This window comes from Geotrypetes seraphini, chromosome 4 (genome assembly GCF_902459505.1).
Source record: "Geotrypetes seraphini chromosome 4, aGeoSer1.1, whole genome shotgun sequence".
Taxonomy (NCBI): domain Eukaryota; kingdom Metazoa; phylum Chordata; class Amphibia; order Gymnophiona; family Dermophiidae; genus Geotrypetes; species Geotrypetes seraphini.
Genome location: NC_047087.1, coordinates 139,962,439 through 139,982,595, shown reverse-complemented (window position 1 = coordinate 139,982,595; position 20,157 = coordinate 139,962,439). Strand labels below are relative to the sequence as shown.

General features: G+C 43.7%; 1 protein-coding gene across 1 annotated transcript in view; it reads left to right on the top strand.

The window, feature by feature from the left end:
- Positions 1-20,157, top strand: part of PLEKHG4 (pleckstrin homology and RhoGEF domain containing G4) — a 517,593-nt gene that overhangs the window by 370,275 nt on the left and 127,161 nt on the right.

The window sequence follows — 20,157 nt, the reverse complement described above, 5'->3', positions numbered from 1 at the left end:
ACAAAGGAAACCTAACCTCATATTACTTTGTACCTACCCCCTAAGAGTCAGCCCTTATTTCCTGTGGCAAGTAATGATACTGTTTTGAAACTACTCCCTAAGACTCAACTACTGTCTCTTGTGACATACAAGGATCCTTCCCTGATACCATTCTGCAATTAGCCTCATACTTATTCACTTGAAACATGTAATGATATTAGGACTACCAGATGTCTTGATTTACCCGGACATGTCCTTTTTTCAGAGGGTGTCCAGATGGCTTTTCAAAACCTGGCACTTTGTCTGGGTTTTGAAAAGCTGGTAAGATCGGGGCCAAGTCTAGCGTGCATCTGTGACACAGTGATGTCGCACGCATGCACAGATGCATTCCAGACCCGGCCTGAAGAGACAAGCTTTGCGTGGGGCTGGGGGTTGGGAGGCAGAATGGGATGGGAATGGAATGGGGTGGACCTAGGGGCAGAACAGAGTGGGCACGAGGGCGGAACGGGGCAGGGCCGCGAGTCCTCCTTTACCAGATGCAAAATCTGGTAACCTTAAATGATATAGGTCCGCTTTCATAAAAGCAAGTTGGGCATTATTGTGCCTTAGTATAGGCCTCAACAAATTTTCCCAAGTCTTCCAACATTTTCCCTATTGAAGGTTTGTTTGTTTGTTTTCTTTTTGGTTTTTTTTTGGAGGGGAGGCGGGTGTTGGAATGGAACGCCTCTCCCAGATCAGCAGTAGCTCTTTTATAAACTGATTTACTAAGGCTCATTTCCTATTTTGTATCTGTGGGCAAAGACGCTTTAGTAAATCAGTTCCTTAAGGTTCCTCTGCAAATTTAAAAAATAAGATGTAGAAATAAAAATCACTAACAGAAGCCAGCAGCAGGGGCAAAGCCACGGGCAGGCCTAGGCCCATCCACCCAGCAGCCACAGGTCGCCGGCCAGCATACCTGCTGTTTGTCTCTCTCTGCCCCGTCCATTTCCCAGTATCTACTCCTTTTATCGCCCCTGGATCGGCATTTCCTTTTGTTTCCCTCCCGGTGCATCTACCTTAAATTTGTTGCAAAAGTTTCTGGGCAACACAGCGATTCATAGGGCTGTCCTGCCACCGACCCCAGAGCCTTCTCTCCACTGTGGCCCACCCTCTCTTACAACTCCCATTTTCTGCTGGGGCGGGCTACAGTGGAGAGAAGGCACTGGGGTTGACAGCAGGACAGCAGTGAATCGCAGCCACCACCTGTCAATTTTTAAAACAAATTTAAGGTAGATGCACTGGGAAGGGGGAGGAATAAAAGGAGTAGATGCCGAGAAGGGGATGCAGCAGAGTGAGACGACCAGCCGATACGCAAGCAAGATGCTGCTTCCACCAGAGTGCTGCTAGAAATAATGCCCCTCTCGGACACGTCAGATTCGGGGAAGGGTAGAAGGCAGAAAGGGAGCGATAATGGGTTTGGGGGAGGGAATGGGGGAAGGGAGAGATGTTGGACTCAAATGAAGGAAGGAGGGAGAGTGTGAGACTCAGAAATGGGATAAGGGTAGAAGGGAGGGAGAGATGTCAGATTTATGAGGGAGAGGGAAAGATGAACTTGGGGGAGGGCAGAGGGGGTAGAAAGAAGACAGGGAGAGGTGGCAGGGAGGAGAAGGGGGATAGAGAGAATGGACTTGGAAGAGGACAGAGGGAGTAGGAGAGGGAAAAATGGACATGGGAGAGGCCAGAGGGGGTGCCTTGCCTCCCCTCCCTCTGGTATGGCATTTCACCAGCATTGGCTGGGTGGGGAGAGGGAAAGAGAGAGATACCTGCTCTTTTTGGGCTTATAGGCCCTCTCAAAATTGGCTGTCTGGCTATGCCACTGGCCAGCAGTCTCCCTTCCAAAACATGCTGTCAGCTCCGTAACAGCACCCCTTTTATAGGTGGAACAAAGAGGCACATATCACTATAGCCTAGGTTTCCTACCAGTCTCTCCTATAGTCCCCCTCCCTCAGCTTTCCCCAGTCTTTCCCACTTTCTCTCTTTCTCACTCATTTCCCCAAATCTTCACCCGTGTCCCTCCGTCTCAACACCCTCAGTCTCCACTCCCTAGTCTCTCTCTCATTCCTTCCCCCTCGTCTTCACCCAGTCTCTTTCTCTTATAATTCCCTAGATTTCACCCGGTTTCTCTTGATTATAGCCTCCCTTCACTTAGTCTCTTTTGCTCAAACCGTCCCTCCCCTAGCCTTCACCTAGTCTCTCTCATGCTCTCATTCCCATACCTGTCACTCCCAGACAACTATTGAGTTTTGGAATTTGTCATCTATGCCCTTTACCTTGCAGAGTAGCTTTAGAAACAGTCCACTCAATATTCAAAGCATTTTAAGTGGGCAGGAGAGACTCCTGTCTGCTTAAATTGCTTGGAACCGGCTTTTTGCCAATATTCAGAAGCACTTAACTGAGTAGTGCTTCTGAATAGCAGGATAAAATGGCCATTTTTGATCTGGGCCACAAAGAGCATTATGGGGGGTGGAGTCGGGGAGTAACCAGGGGTTACGCTTTTAAGTAGTCCTAAATTTGCCTGGTTAGCTGTGTGAGTGCCAGCATTAAGTATCGGCCAGCATCCACATAACATGAAAAAGATGCCCTAAGCTCCTCTGCTCCCCCCGCCACCACTGTTTTGGTTCCAATCCTCCTTTCCCAGTGAGGCTCATACCCCTTCCCACCCTTCCAGCAAGGTCTACAGCCCCCTCCCATCCTCACTCCCCACTCAGGATTTCCCTTGTGGGCTTACTTCAATTCCCTGGTAGTCTAGTAGTGCAGTGGGGGGGGGGGGGTGATAGGAGTGAATCCCACTTGTTCCTGCACCCAGCAGCTGCCTCTACAAAATGGCTTTAATATTATTTTTTTAACTTGTATTGGCACTCCTCATCCCTTTCCTCCTATTCTTTCTTTCCTGAATAGTTTGTAGCCTTTATAACAATATGTTAGTCCTGGTTCTCTATGTACCACATCTTCAAAACTTCCAGTATATCCAAGACAGCCTCTTTCAATACATCCTCTAGATCCAGAAATGTATTTTCCATATTATGAGCATTAGTCTATACAGCTTTCCAGACGGTTCCCTTTTCTCCCTTTTATCTACAGTCCTGTTATACAATGCATATGAGTTCTGACAGTAGGTGAATATCCTATACTCGTGAGTTAGTTACAGAAAGATGAAATTTACATTCTTCAGCTCTGCCTCCTTCTCCAGTGCTGTGGCGCCCCCTTCAGTTTTTTTTCCTTCTGCCAGCAAGTTTAGAAGTGTGTTTCTAATCTGCTCTGATCATTTTTTATTTTTCAGATTTTTTGTTTCTCCATGTCTGAGACTTTGGGTATTTTACAGGACCTTCAGTGACCCTGGGGGCAGCTCTGCCAGGGAGTGGACGCAGACTCTGTCAGAAGGCTGCAGCTGGCATGGTATCCTTTGGGTTCCTGTCCAGCTGGCCTGCTTGAACCTTTTGAGCTCGGGGTCTGTTCCCTTTGAAGCTAACTCACATCCTGATTTATCAGGTGCTTGAGCACAGGCTGTTTGGCCCCAGTTTTCGGTCCAGCAGGAGGACATGGGTGCCGGCTGTGCAAGTCCCTCCCCTCACTCACGCGTGGCTCTGCGGGTATTGGTCAGATATTGGATCTAATTGGCAGCCCAAAGATTTCAGCATGTGGACCTGCACGGCTTAGTTAAGCAACATCCTCTCCAATTCCCATCTTCTATATCATCAGCAGCAAGCTTTCCCAACAAACACACAGTGAGTACTGCCAATACAAGTCTATGGGAAAATAGGGGGGGGGGTCTGAATTTGCTGATTTTAAGGTTTTCTGGGGCTGTATTTAGGTTCCTTTACCTCCAAAATCCTCTTGTCATAATTTTTTGACCCTTAGGTAGATTTTTGTGGCTGTTTTTGCCATGACCATGTTTTAGCGGCAGTCACCTTGGATTTTCCCAGTTTGGATAAAAAGCCTCATCCTCCCCCCCTCTCCAATTTCACTGGAAAACAGTAGGGATGGACTTTTCTAGTGGAGTTACTCCTATGAACAGTGGCCGTGTGCCACATGTTGTGGGACATGTGAGGGAGAGGCAAGAGCTATAGTTCTAGCCCCATCTGGCAGGGGATTTGCAAAAGGCCCCTTCTTTGGGAAAAAGAAGCTCCCTAGAGCCTTGGAAAGGAGCGCAGGTGTGTGGACACTACGGTGCCCAGACAAAGACAGGGTGAGTCCTGGATGGGTACCTTGGGGGTCCCTAGTCAGGGATTTACTCCAGGCTTTATAAGCTTGTTATGGAAAGCCTGCTTAAACTGTGGGGATCTCCTTCCTCGGCTGATGGGATGCTGGGGGCTGCGCAAGAGGACATGGTCTCTCCCAGTGTGCTTTTGTCAGCAGAAGTGGTTGAACAAGAGCCAGAGAACCAGACTGATAATGACTGGGGAGACTGGAAGTCAGATTCCAAGCCATCACTGTCTCATAGTGAGATTTCTCTCCTAGAGGATTCTGAGTCCCAGCCAGAGGCTGGATTCCAGGAGCTGGGGAAGACCTGATAGTGTGCCGCTTCTTCAAAGCATTGGCATTGCTAGAGCTTATTCCAGAGATGTTGAGGGAACTGAATATGGAACCACTTCAGGTAACGTTTATAGCAAAAGAGGAAGGAATTTTACAATGATAAAGAGGAACAAATTATGATAATGAATTTTCAAAAATTAATTTAAACGTTATAATAACAAGTAAATTATTTATTAATTTCTACTATTCAAATGTTCACTATTTTATATGTTTTGGTTTATAAATTTGTGGTGGACATATTATAAATTCACTTCAGGTAAAGGCAGCACAGTTCTTGATTATGAGTGCTTCACAAGTGTAGACTTTATATTGTGTTTCCTCGAAAATAAGACACTGTCTTATATTAATTTTGGGCCCAAAAAGGCATTAGGTCTTATTTTCGGGGATGTCTTATTTTTTTCATGTACAATGATCATCTCTCCCTTCCTCTCCTTCACCCCATTTCTTCCTATTTCCTTTCTCGCCCCCACATGTGCATCTTTCCTCCCCTCCCTCCCATTCCTTGTGCAGCAGAACCCTTGCAGCTTCTATCCTTCCCTCCCTCCCATCCCTTGCAGCTTCTATCTCTCCCTCCCGCCCATCCCTTCTGCAGCAGAACCCTTGCAGCTTCTATCCCTCCCTTTCTCCCATCCCCCATGTAGCATCTTTCTATTCCCCCGCCATGTGCACACACACACACCCGCTGGCCCATCTCTTCCTCCCATCAGAACCGTGAGACCGAAATAAATACCTTATAACAAACTGACAGTGTCGGCTGCTGCTGCCGATGTCTAGGGCTTATTTTCGGGGGTGGCGCTTATATTAAGACCTACCCCGAAAATCATACTAGGGCTTATTTTCGGGTTAGGGCTTATTTTCAGGGAAATTTTCCATCACATCTAGACCTTATAATACCTATGTAAAAAAAATGTGCATGACTTGAGTCTCTTTCATTTGAAAGGAAACTCAGCAATGAGAGGGCAAAGGATGAAGTTAAGAGGTGATAGGCTCCGGAGTAATTTGAGGAAATACTTTTTTACAGAAAGGGTGGTAGATGCATGGAACAGTCTCCCAGAAGAGGTAGTGGAAACAGAGACTGTGTCTGAATTCAAGAGGTTTAGGCACGTGGGTGGGATCTCTCAAAGAGAGAAAGAGATAATGGTTACTGTGGATGGGTAGACTAGACAGGCCATTTGGCCTTTATCTGTCGTCATATTTCTATGTTTATTTCTTTAATTACAGAGGATTGGGAGGTCCCAGAGGGCTCCTTAAAGGGAACTAAGACAATGACATGTCTGTATCCCCTGACTTCTGAGTTTCAGCAGTTATTCATCCAGCCTAAGCTGAACTTGCTGGTAGCTCAAGTTACCAAGCGAATTTCCCTCCCTGCACAGGACCACAGAGTTTATGTAGTCCTTAAGCGTCAATTTGAAGCCCTTATCTTGGGGCTTAAGGCAGTCTCAGTGGCTTATTTTGTGGTGCGAGCCTGTCACAACAGAGTCTGTCAGCTTACCAGCACAGATGATGAACTGTGCCCTCAGCTGGTTATGGCGGGGATTGACTATGTGACAGACGCCCTTTATGACATTATTTGAGTCCTGAACAAGGTCTTGCTTATTCTGCTTTTGCCCGCAGAATGCTCTGGATTAGGCAATGAGCGGGAGATTCGGCTTCTAAAGCCACTTTAAGCAGACTTCCCTTTAAGGGACAGATACAATTTGGAAAGGGCCTGGATGATCTGATGACCAGTGTGACTGATTGTCAGCCAAAGATGCTTCCGGACAGTAGATTTCAGAATTGTAGATGTTCTAATCAGAATAATTTTAGTTGCTCTAGATGATTCTACCCAAAGGATATGACAGAGATCCCATCAGAAATTTTATACCCCCAGGAGTATACAGTCCGCTAGACCACATTCCAACCCGGTCTCAAAGAAGTCCCACTGAAGCCAAGATGGTAGCAGATAGGAGGCAAGCTATTAAAATTCTGGGAGGTGTGGACATGGATCAAATTGGACCAATGTGTTCTGTACATCATTTGTGAAGGATACCAACTCAAATTCAACTACCCTTTGAGGGATCGTTTTGTGAACTCGACAGCCGGACGGCCAGAGAAGGCAGCCTGGGGTCTCTGGGCCACAGAACCCATTCTGCATGAAGAATCGGGCTTGAGCATGAAGGAGGTGTACTCAGGGATGTTGTCTCATGGGTTACAACTGAATGTCAATAAGACTGAGGTGATGATTGTTCATCAGGGTCATGATGAAAATTATGTAGACTGTTTAAAAGTATTAAAGGCCCAATTAGAAGTGAAGAAAGAAATGACAATCTTGGGGATTTGCTTGGACTCTGTACTAACATTGGTAAAACAAGTTTTGAAAACCATTCGGGGGGAGGGGGTGGTAATGCACAATTGCTTACCCTATATAGAAGGAAACTGATGTTAACACTTTATGATTTCAGGTCAGTTGTGCAAGATTTAATTTTGCCGAAATTGGACTACTTCAACTCACTTTATCTGGGTTTGACAAAAACAAATTATAAGGCACTGCAGTTGATGATGAACTCGGCCACTAGGCTGATCACTGGCATTCAAAGAATGGCACATATTACCTCTGTTTTGAAACAACTACACTGGCTACCTCTGAAACAAAGAATGCATTATAAAGTAATGTCTATAGTGCACCAAGTTTTGTATAGACTGGTCCCTATTTGTTTTCAAGTGTTATGGGTGGTCTATCGACCAAGAAGGGCATTGAGGTCAGAGGAAGGAATGAAGTTAACAGCAACTAGGGAACTGGGAGTGCACTATGTGGCGACGAAAGCAAAAATATTTTCACTTGCCAGTGTGAATTTGTGGAATGCTCTTCCTGGGCATCTAAGACCATGTATTGACTGACATCTTTAAGAGACTGCTAAAAACACAGTTATTCATTGATGCCTATATGTAATATATGGCAGATAGACAATTCAATGCTGTATCTGGTAATTGTGTAGTACGTCTTAAACAGTGGTTAGGCAGAGAATGATCAGGCAATGTCTATGTGTTATGGTTTTATAATAAATATGTTTGTTTTGGGAAAACGCTTAGATTTAGGTGGTATATAATTTTTTAAAATAAATAAATACTTCACATTGCCCAAAAAAGTCTCAGAAGACTAGAGGCCAATCAATTAGTGATTCCATCATATAGGGAAGTAGGGCATATATGTAATTCTTCATTTTTTGTTTGAGGTCCTACTCGCGTGGCCCTACCTACAGATTCTGGGTTCCATAACAGCGACTATAGAGGTGGTTCCATGGGCAAGGGCACACATGCATCTGCTCCATCATGCCTTGTTCCGCTGGTCTCTTTAGAAGGATTCACTCCAGAAACTTCTGGCATGGTCTATAGCAGCTCAGTAGAACTTGAGTTGATGGCTGAGGCTGGAGTCCCTGGAAAAAGGAGTTCCACTCTGGATCTCTTCTTGGGTTATTCTGATGACCAATACCAGTCTCTATGGCTGGATAGGGCATTGCCTAGGGTACCCAGCCTAAGGACATTGGACCCTGTCACAGAGGAAGTGGTCCATATACCGTTTGGAGTTACAGGCCATCTGCCTAGCTTTGCTGATGCTGGAGAAGTCCCTGGTGGACAAAGCAGTGTGTGTGTTCTCAGACAATTCCATGGCTGTGGCTTATGTCAATCGACAAGGAGGTACTAAGAGTGCTGCTCTGAATCGGGAGGTCCAGCTACTGTTTTAGTGGGTGAAGCTCAATCTACAAACGATATCAGCGACATATGTAGTGGGAGTAAACAATGTACAAGCTGACTATCTCAGCAGAAAAACTTTACACCCGAGGGAGTGGTCACTGTCCCAAAGGGTGTTCAATTGCATAGTGAAATGCTGAGGGTGCCCAGTGATTGACCTCATGGCAGAAGAGTCAAGATAGAAAGCAAAGGTCTAGACACCCTGGTGCGTTTGTGACCACAGCAGGTCCTGCTGAACGTGTTTCCTCTATGGCCCATGATAGACTAAGTTATTTTCCAGATAGCGAGACATCAAGGGCAGATAATCCTGGTGGCTGTGAATTGGCCATGACAGCCAATGTTCTGCCCCCATTTCATGGGGGCAGTTTCTCAGTTTCTTGTATAAAAACAGGTATATGTGTTTGTTCTAAGATGTGTAATCAGTGTGTGTTCTGTGGACTAAAATCCCCAGAATGCTTTGCTTCTCCCAGAGAGCCAGGCTGCCCTTCTTTAGCTTCTAGGAGATAACAGTATCCATTTTATGAGACCACAGATTTTCACCCTTTATTTCCGCTAGCCTAATACAGCTTTGGTTCAGTATCTAAGTCTCCAGACTTAGTGTTATTCCCCACAAGGTGTGTGGACTAGTGCTGCCCAATTCACTGATTCAAATCAATTCCCTGATTCACTTCAGTGAATTGATTTGAATCAATTCATTGTCTGAGGAAATTAGACTCACTGATTCAAAGACCAACACCCCCTGTTCCCCCTCCAGTGAGACCTGAAATACTTCTGAGGCCTTCTGGTGGACGATGTGTAGTGACATAACTGAACGCGCTGCCCTACGGCCTGCCCCGCCTGGGCTTTCCCTCTGCCATGTCACTGATGATGTGGTAGAGGGAAGCTCTGGCGGGGCAGATTGCAAGTAGCCCTTTCAAAGCAATGCTGCTACTGACTGTCCACTGCTGCCGCTGCTTTAGGAGGCCTTGGAAGTATGTCAGGTCTCATGATGGCAGAGTCGGTGGGGTGCTGCTGCACAGGGGGATGGGAGGGAGGGATGGAAAACAACTGCACAGTGGATGGGAGGGTAGAAGGGATGGAAAACTGCTACACAGGGGAATGGGCTGCTGCTCAGGGGGATGGAAGGGGAGAAAAGATGCTGCACATGTGGGAAGAGAGGAAAGAAGAATTGTTGGGGTGGAGAAGAAGAAGGGAGAGAAGAGGAGAAAGGGGTGAGAGGGAAAAAAACCTGTATATGCTGGAGGGGAGAGAAACCTGAAGGGAGAAGAAGAAATGTTGGGCATAAGGTGGAGGGCAGGAAGAGATGATGCATAGGGAGAGGGAAAGAAATGTTGCACATCATAATAGAGGGAAGGAAGGGAAAAATGCTGCATGGAGGGGAATTGGGAGGTTTGACCCAGGGCACAAGGCAGGAAGAGAGAGAGATGGAAGACAGTGGAAAATAAACATATGTTGGATATGGCATTGGAAGGTAGAAAAAAATAATTTTATTTTCTACTTTGTGATTACAATATGTCAGATTTGAAATGTGTAACCTGCCAGAGCTGGTGGTTAGCAAGTATGAGCTAGGACCTAACAGAGAGAGGAAAAGACTTTTGTTTATACCACAGCGCCGGTATGAGGTTGAAGAAGGAAAAGGAGATGGGGGTGAAAGGCTACAAAATAAACCTGTCAGGAAGGAAAATCAAATCGAATCAAAAAATTGATTCAATAGGCCAAATTGAATCAAATCAAAAAAACTTTCCTTGAATCGAGCAGTACAAGTGTGGACACACTCCCAACTTCCCCTTGGATAGGATGTGCTGGTAGAGTGAGAAGATTCTGTAACAAAGTTGGACTGCCTTGTAATCATCAAATTGTGAGTGTTTATTCTTTACTTCAAGTTATTAAAGAAAGTTGTTCAAAAAACTACAAAGTCTGAATGATAACACTGTTACAGAAGCAAGGGTTAACTGAATGGGAGCCTCAGAGAAGTGCCAACCTAACTAATTCAGCAGTGTTTGGCCATTTTGAGGAGTCCCTGCATTACAGTGAAAATCTGCAGAGGTTTCAGTGAAAAACCTGAGGAAGTTTCAGTGAAAATCTGTGGTAAAAACTTTTCAACCATGGTATGGGGACCTGTCTCAGGCTACCAGTGCATGTGAATCTCCTATCTCAGGGTTCAGTACCCTTAGAGAATACAGAACACTTTGGTTTTGCAGCATGGCTCTTGTGTGAGAGGTCCTAGTGTGCAAAGTCTATTTGGAGGTGTTTATCGCTACCTTCCTCAGAGCAAAGAGACCATCAACCATCTCAGCATATGCTAAGGCCTGAAGATTGTTTCAATAGTGGTGCACTAAGGATCAGGTAAGTCCCATGCACGCGCCGGTGTTGGTAGTTTTGGCCTTTCTACAGGCCGGTCTGGAAAAGGGTCTGGCAGTAGGGTTCCTTAAAGTGCAGGTAGTGAGTCTCTCATGTTTTAGAGCCCCTGTGAAAAGGAAATCCTTGGCTTTGCATTCAGATATAGGCAGATTCATGAAGAGGGCACTCAGATTGAGACCCCTAACAAGGCAACACTTTCCTTCATAGAATTTGAACATCATGCATAAGGGCCTCAGCAAGGCAAGATTCGAACCCTCTAAGAAGGCGTCTCTTCTGAATTTAACAGTGAAGATGGCATTTTTTGTGGCCATCATCACCACAAGAAGAATCTAAGAGATACTGGTATTGTCTTGCAGAGATCTGTTACTCATAATTACAGAAGTGGGAGTAGTGCTTCGAACTGTACCCTCATTTTTACTGAAAGTGGTCTCAATGTTTCATATTAATCAAGAGGTTAGGCTACCCACTTTTCAGTCCACAGGTTCCCAGAACAGGGGTGAAGAGTTGAAAGTACTAGATGTGAGGAGATCTCTTCTTCAATATTTAAAGGTGATGAATGATTTTCACCTTTCAGATTATCTTTTTGTTTTAACAAATGCAGCTCAGCGAGGCAAGCCAGCCTCAAAGGCAACCATTGCCAGATGGATTTGTATGGCTATATCTTTGATATACATTGACTGTGGGAAACAGCCTCTGATCTCTACAAGAGTGCACTCTACCAGAACTGTAGCATCTTTTTGGGCAAAGACGCGGGCAATTTCTCCTGAAGAAATTTGTAGGGCAGCTATGTGGTCCACTCTTCACACATTTACATAACTTTATAGAGTGGATGTAGCAGCGAGAGAGGATACAGAATTTGGGTCCTTGGTGTTACAGGCAGGCTCATCTGCCCCACCCTAGAATCAGAAGACTGCTTTGGTATGTCACCTACTGTCAAGACTCGTATGCTTTGTGTAACAGAAGGAAAGATTAGGTACTTACCTCGATAATCTTCTTTCAGTTAACACAGCATACGAGTCCTGAGAACTTGCCCTATCATTCTGGAATTCGCCTGTGTATGCCATGGATCAGAGTTCAGTGTACACTGATGAAAATTTTATGCTTTCAGTAAAATAAAAAATAAAAAAGGGGAGGGGGGTAGAGTGAAGGGTGAGTGCTTCAATAGAAAAAACACTCTTAATGCATGTTGATATTTTTGGAATGTGGTTTTGGTTCATTCACCCTAAGTTCTTTAAGGTGTTATTTAACCTTGTTTAATATTTCTTACAGAGCAGAATGGAACTGTGTTTGCAGGGAGACTCCCTGTTGCCCTTCCTTCTTGTTTTCTGTGTTGTAGTGCTGTTCAATTGCTTTAGTACTAACTGAAGGCGGCTCCACAGCACTAGAGAAAGAGGCTGAACTGAAGAAGATAAATTTCATCCTCCTGCAACCAACTCACGAGTATGTAGTATTCACCTACTGTCAGGACTCGTATGCTGTGTTAACAAAAAAAAGATTATCGAGGTAAGTGCCTAATGGTGTTTTGCTAATTACTCATTACCAATTAGATGGATAACTACTATATACAGAAGATTTGTACCTCTGCCTCAAACCATAATTCTTTCTTAAAAACGTAAATATGGCCATTTTGGAGATAATTGTAGAAAGTCATTTCTGTGCATATGTGGCAACATATGACTTCTTATAAAATACTGAGTGGTATAAAATTATGCGCCATGATATGATAGCATGTACTTTGCAGTGGCTGTACATAGAGGCAGTTTGTGCAAAACATATATGCAGTTAGCATAATTATAAAATAATGTAATATATGCACAAACATGTGTAAAATATGTGCCTTCATATACTTCAGCTCTCGAGTAGGTGTAAATGATTGTGCCCACATTCATGGCATATTCTTTGTAGTATATCCTAGTATTTTATAAATACAAGTATTTGGCTTTATAAAATAGTGCCTATTTAGATGTTTCTTTAGGCATCTACATATGATGCCTTTTTTTAAGATGACCTATGTGTTTAAAATGGTCAATGTTATATGTTCAAATGCTGGTTAAAAATATCTATGCAGATATTGTTACCAATTTGCATATATGCTTTTGAATATTGGCCTCTTGAGCCCTAACATGCCCTTCTGAAGATAAACACAATAAAGAGGTTTAATCTACTATCCAGTTAGACAGTGTGGCTCCCCCCCCCAGCTTTTTAAAGGATAGAAAAATTGCTGGGGCGAAGCTTAAGTCCGTGTGCTAAAATGTTTACTGCCAAAAATATAACCTTCCAAGGAACTTTAATCAGCTGAGTTAGTAACAGGTTGAGACCCTTAGGGCTCCTTTTACAAAGGTGCGCTAGCGTTTTTAGCGCACGCACCGAATTAGCGCACACTACCTGAAAAACTACCGCCTGCTCAAGAGGAGGCGGTAGCAGCTAGCACACATTACTCTGTGCGTTAAGGCCCTAACACACCTTTGTAAAAGGAGCCCTTAGATACAATGGAAGTTCTAATAGGAGAATTCACTATAAGCAAACCCCACATGAAACTGTCAAATATAAACTATGTAGGTTTTACCTTTTACATGGTAATGATAAATACCAATTGCAGCCCTAAGCGCTGACCCCCAAGGTGAACCCTAGTGTTTGTTGATTATGGATTTTGATTATTCTTCCCAATGTGCATCACTTTGCATTTGTCCACATAAATTTTATCTGCCATTTGGATGCCCAGTCTTCCAATTTCCTAAAGTCTGCCTGCAATTTTTCACAGTCCATATGCGTTTTAACAACTTTGAACAGTTTAGTGTCATCTGCAAATTTAATTACCTCACTCATTGTTTCAATTTCCAGATAATTTATATATAAGTTAAACAGCCCCGGTCCAAAAACAGATCCCTGCAGCACTCCACAATTTACCTTCCTCCATTGAGAAAAATGGCTATTTAACTCTACCCTCTATTTTTTGTCCAATAACCAATTCCTAATCCACAACTGAACATTGCCTCCTATCCTATGACTCTTTAATTTTCTCAAGAGCCTCGTTCTCATGAGGAACTTTGTCAAAAGCTTTCTGAAAATCTAGATACACTACATCAACCAGCTCACCTTTATCCACATGTTTATTCACACCTTCAAAGAAGTCAAGCAAATTGGTGAGGCAAGACTTTCCTTGGTTGAACCCATGCTGTCTCTGTTCCATTATATCATGTTTGTCTAATTGTTCCACAATTTTATTTTTTTTTATAATTATTTCCACTGTTCTGCCTGGCACTGAAGTCAGGCTTATCAGTTTGTAATTTCCTGGATCTCCCCTAGAAACCTTTTTAAAAATCAGCATAATATTGACCATCCTTAAGTCTTCAGGGTACTACAAATGATTTTAGCGACAGGTTACAGATCACTAATAGCAGATCAGCAATTTCATGTACCCTGGAATGTATACCATTCAGTCCAGGGGATTTATCACTCTTTAATTTGTCAATTTGGCTTAGTACGTCTTCCAGGTTCACCAAGATTTCTTTCAGTTCTTCCGCATCATCACCCTTGAAAACCATTTCTTACATCTTCTTCTGTAAAGACCAAAACAAAGAATTCATTCAGTTTTTCCACTATGGCCTTATCCTCCCTGAGCGCCCCTTTTGCCAATGACACAAAGTTGGGGCATTGTTCTACTAAGGCCAGCAAAAGTGATCACTGCCTTAATTTTTGAAAGCACATCCCGCCCCAAAAGGTTCACTGGGTAGGTGACAACATATAGGATATCTGTGAGTACCACCTGTCCATCAATTATCAAAAGTACATCTGGGATGATGTGGTTTTGCTGTGCTCCCCCTTCTATCCTTGTAGTGGGAAAAGTGCGTGTAGAGACTGGATAATGAGGTGGGACAAAATTTACAGAAGTCATGTTGCGCCCATATCAACTATGAAAGGAATGTCTTTTTGATCTCCAATTTGTACTTGTTTAATTGGCTCAGTCTGCGCAGTGGCAGATATTATGATAATTTTGTTGGCTAAATGATTTCTGAATGGACCAGAGATCCAAGGGTATTGGAAACTTTCTGGTTGTTGATCTTTAAGAGCTATAATGGAAGGGAAAATTATTTAATTCCCAGCATTTAGGTTTTTTTCCATAAGGGCTCTTTTTACACAGCCATGATAATGATTCTGGCAAAGCAAATGCAATGAAGCTCATAGAAATTGAATGGGCTTTTATGCATTTGCCACACCAGAATTGTTAGTGACTTGCTTTCCCTGGTTCATAGCTGCCTATTCCTTTACTCCATAATCACACCCACAAGCAACAGCAGAAAATACTTTTTCACAGAAAGGGTAATAGATACCTGGAACACTCTCCCAGTGGAGGTGGTTGAGACAATAGCAGTGACAGAATTCAAAAAGCATGAAACAAACACACAAGAACCTTATCTAGCAAGAGAATGGGATCAAGCAATTGTCTTTAACCTTTTTTTCATGTAATGGGCTGCACTGTAAATACGAGAAAGCTCTGAAAGCCACCAAAAGATTTCAAGCTTACTCATACTACTAATTTTGTAAATTGCCTTGTTCAGACTGGGTATTAAACATTAAAATTAATACAGTCAAACCTCGGTATGCAAGTATTTTGCAAGATGAGCAAAACACTCTTGCAAATCTTGCCTGATGATATTAAGAGGGCCAACTAATTGCAAAAAAAGGGTGATGGCAAAAGTCAGAAGGATGCATGGGTGCATAGGTAGAGCCTCTATATACAGGTCCCTGGGTTAAGAACGAGTTATTTGTTTAGACCGTTCTTAAGTTGAATTTGTATGTAGCTCAGATCTTGTACAGTACCCAGTCTATGAAAACATTAAAGAAACAGTTCTCAAAATAAAGTACTGTAGTTTAAATAGAAGAAAAGATAGGTTTATTCTTACTTTTGTTCTTTATCCGTCCAACTTCCCTCTCTACCACCCATCCAACATTTCTCCCTCTCATCTCTCTCTTCCCCATGCATCTGTACATCACGCCTCTCCCACTACTATGTCCAATATTTCTCTCTCCCTCCCTATGCCCAACATTACAATTCACCGCTTTCTTTATTTCCCCATGTGCACCCTCCCTCTTTCCCTCTCACTCAGACACCTATTCCCTCCCCACCTCAGCATCTCTTTCCCTCACTTCCTTCATTGTTCCATCCTATGTCCCAAGTTCATGCTCTCCTCCATTCTGTATCCCAAGTTCATGCACCCTCCCTTTTTCTGCCTTCTTTCCTTCGTCCGAAGTTTGTGCTTCCTCCCTCCTTTCCTTCTGCATCCCAATGTGACCCAGATTCTCCCTTCCTGTGCCAACACCCCCCCTTCCTCCCTTTCTATCCCAATGCAACCCTCCTCTCTTCTGTGTCCCAACACGCCCCTCTTTGTCCTTCCCTCTGTTCTGTGTCCCAAATTCGTGTCTCCCTTTCTCCCAAGGATGTTTACCTCTTCTGGTCGGCTCCCTCCTCTCAGCTGCACTTCTCTTCACAAAGCCACGGCCGCGGTTCCTACACACACCTGTGGCTAACCCGGGAGCCTTCCCTCTGATGTCAGAGGGAAGGCTTCTAAGTCAGCCACAGGCTGTATGCAGGAGTCGCTGCTCACAGCTTTACGAAGAGAAGTGCGACTGGGAAGAGGCAGCCAGCCAGTGGAGGTGAACACCCATGGGAAGGAGAGAAGGAGGCACAAATTTGGGATGCAGAATGGAGGAAAGTTAAGTAAATATTTATTGAGCATTTCAATGAAATTATTTTTTTAAGAAGCTGATTAATTTAAATATATATACAAATGACTATAGTTAAAGGATCTATGAACAGGGCAGGATTAATTCATCAAGGGCCCCTTTTATTTACTCATTTTCTTATTTACCTCTTTATTTCTACTTTATTTCTTTTATTTTAAAATTCAAAACAAACAACAAAAATTACTATACCAATGCCAGTGTACAGTTTTTCTTCTATGCAACCTCCAAACATCTCTGAACAAATCTCCCCTTCCTTCCTAGAGGAAGAGATCTTCAGCTAGCATGGCTTTGGGAAGCCCACCAATTTATATTTTGCATTTGAGTATGAGGCATGGTGCATGGCGGAAAGAAAATTTAGTGCCCGGCATTTTATTGGACTAATACATTTCTCAATTAGCTTTCAGAAGTTAAAACCTCTTTCTTCAGGTCAATAAATTAAACTACTGTTACAGTATCCCTGTCCTGAAAGGAGTTATGGTCTCTGAAGTAGTAAAAAAATATATTAAAATTAGTCCAATAAACAGGATCACCTTATTTCCATTTTCTGCTAATAAATGATTATCAACAAAGCTACAATAATACTTTATCCTAAAACAAAAATAAATAAATAAAACAAATAGAAATTTTTTTCTACCTTTGTTGTCTGGTTTCTGCTTTCCTCATCTCATCATTCTCTTCCTTCCATCCACTGTCTCTTCCAGAAACTGCCTCTTCCTTCCATCTCTCCTTTTCCCCCGTTGGTGTGGAATCTATCTACTTCTCTCCTCTCCCCCCATGGTGTGGCATCTGTCATCTTCCCTTCCATCTCTCCCTCCCTCCCAGCAGATTTTAGCATCTCTCTCTCCTCCCCTCAGATCTGGTATCTGTCTCTTTCCTCCTTTCCTCTTCCCAGGTCTGGTATCTGTCTCTTCCCCTTACCCCCTGCTCTGGCATCTCTCTCTCCACTCCCTTCCTCTCAATTTATTTTCTGCCTCTGTCTAAATTCTTTCTTAATATTCAGTCCTCAATTTCCCTCTTTCATTGTGTCTACCTATATCTTGCCACCTCTTTCCCTTACCCCTTCCAGTATCTAACTCTAATCTCTTCCCCCAATCCAGCATGTGCCCGTTTTTCTTTCTCCTCCCCATGTCCAGCATCTGCTCCCCTCTCTCACCCCCTTCCATTCAATGTCTGTCTTCCTCTCCCCCATACTTCAATTCAGCATCTGTCCCCCTCTCTCTACCTCTTCCATCTACTGTTCACCCTCTCTCTCACCCCATCCATCCACTTCCCTCTCTGCCATTCCCATCCAGTCTCTGCCCTCTCTCTCTCTTCCATATGGCATCTTCCCTCTTTCTATGTCCCTTCAATAAACTGTCTTTCCTATTCCCCATCTCTCCTTTGTACATGATTCATTTCAGCTTCACCCCCCCTCTCAATTTTTCTGTCTCCACCCTTTTTCCTATGCTCTGGCATCTCTCTCATCTCCTTTCCACCCTTTCTTCCCACTCAACCCCATGGCCTGGCATTTCTCTCCTTTTCTTCTCTTCTATCTCTCCCTTTATGCTCTGTCATCTCCTCTTTCCTTTCCCTCTGGTCTGGCATCTGTCTGCTTAGTTTCCCTTAACTCCCCCCCAAGCCCTGGCATCTTTCTGTTCTCCTTCTCTTCTATCTCCCCCTCCATTATCTGGCTATTTTCTCTCCTGCATTTCTCTCCCTCTCTTCTTCCTTGCCCCTGGTCTGGCATCTGTCTCTTTCCATTCCCTCCCCCTCCATGGACTGGTATCTCCTTTCCTTCCCCTCCTACCCATGGTCTTGCCATCTCTCTTTCTTCTCCTCTCCCTTCCCTGGTCTTCCTTCTCCCTCCTTCCCTCTCTTTCCCCAATTCGGTACAGCAGCATTTCTCCCTTCCCCCCCCTCCGACTGCCTGGTGAAGTGAGGTCAGCTTACCTCCCTTCCACTCCCTCACTGCCCTCTTGCCCACAGCCCATAAGCGAACTGAACCTAGGCCGTGGGGCTCTAACACTGCACGTGCTAGCTTCCCTTCTCCTCTGAAACAGGAATGATGTAACTTCCTGTTTCAGAGGAGAAGGGAAGCCAGCGCGCGCAGTGTTAAAGCCCCGCGACCTGGGTTCAGTTCACTTTCGAGCGAGAGGGCAGTGAAGGAGTGGAAAGGAGACTTCACCAGACAGTTGGGGGCCCTCTGCCTTGTTTGCTCCCCCCCTAATGCCAGCCCTGGGGCCCTCTGATATTTTCAGGTCTGAGGCACATGCCTACTGAGCATACCCTTTAATCTGGCCCTACCTATTAAGATATGACACATAAAGCTTAATGTTATGAAAATTAATTGAGCGTTGAGTGGTGTCACGAGGTCTTGTGAGAGGAATCTAATATTATTACTTTGCTAAATGAACTTGGAGATTAGATCTTTGTTATTGAATCCATTTCTCTAAATATATTTGAATATAAGATCATTGCCATTGTTGAATATATGCTTAAATATAATACAGCTTTTAAAATTTTTCTAAAAAGTACAGAAAGCATACTGAAATGTTGGCATGTAAATATTGACTTATGCTAGTATCCTATAATGGAATCTGGGTGCCCAGATGCTGTTATAGAATTCAGTCAGAGCACTGCATTTTGCAATCTAATTTTTAGCACTCTTTAGAGAACTAACCCCATAATGTCACAGATATTATCATTTTTTTTGTTGGACAGTTTGTCCACATTACTATAAATTGACTTTACACTTTCAAAACTGTGGCAATGGCTCACTTCATATCAGCTTTCATAAAAGAAATTTGCAAGAGGGCATTCAGAAAAGTTGAAAGGGGATAGATTCAAAACAAATGCTAGGAAGTTCTTCTTTACCCAATGTGTGGTGGACACCTGGAATGCGCTTCCAGAGAGCGTAATAGGGCAGAGTACGGTACTGGGGTTCAAGAAAGGATTGAACAATTTCCTGCTGAAAAAGGGGATAAAGAGGTATAGATAGAGGATTACTGCACAGGTCCTGGACCTGTTGGACCGCCGCGTGAGCGGACTGCTGGGCACGATGGACCTCAGGTCTGACCTAGCAGAGGCATTGCTTATGTTCTTATGAATTCAGTCTACACACTTACATTCCATCACTTACATTCTATGAAACCGCGCTAGCGTTTTTTTTAGCACAAAGAGCTGCACCGCTCCCAACGCTTATTGAGTTCCCATGAGCGTTGGGAGCGGCGTGGGCCATTCAACACGGCTCTCTGCGCTAAAAACCGCTATTGCGGTTTCGTAGAAGAGGGGGTTAGATTCTCAGTGGAACAGTGGACTTTTTGAAGAATAGAAACCAATTCCATCCCCTAAGGGACAAATTTTCATTATCTACAATGTAAAATCCGTAAAATTGGCTTTTGCCAACCAGAACTATTATTTGTTGATAATTGTTGGTTTGAATTTTTGCCCTCTTTGTTTGAAGGCAAACCTGTAGCTAGGGATTTCTATCAGTGAGGACTGTTTAACTTGCTTGTTCTTGAAGAAAGCAAACCTGTTCACCTATAACAGGGGTCCTTTGAAAACAACAGGATTAGTAGTTCTCATCAAACCCTTTTCTTCCCTAAGGAGTTGATTTCTTCAAGTTGTAGATCTTTCATGAACATATAGGGCCCTACACTATCACTGTGATGTGGGCAATCAGCCCTTTCTCAGAGGAGCTTGTCAGAAATCTATGGAATTCATGGCATCACTGTTCTGACATGAGGTATGTCTGATGTACATACTTTTGAATATCTATCTCAGTATTCCCCC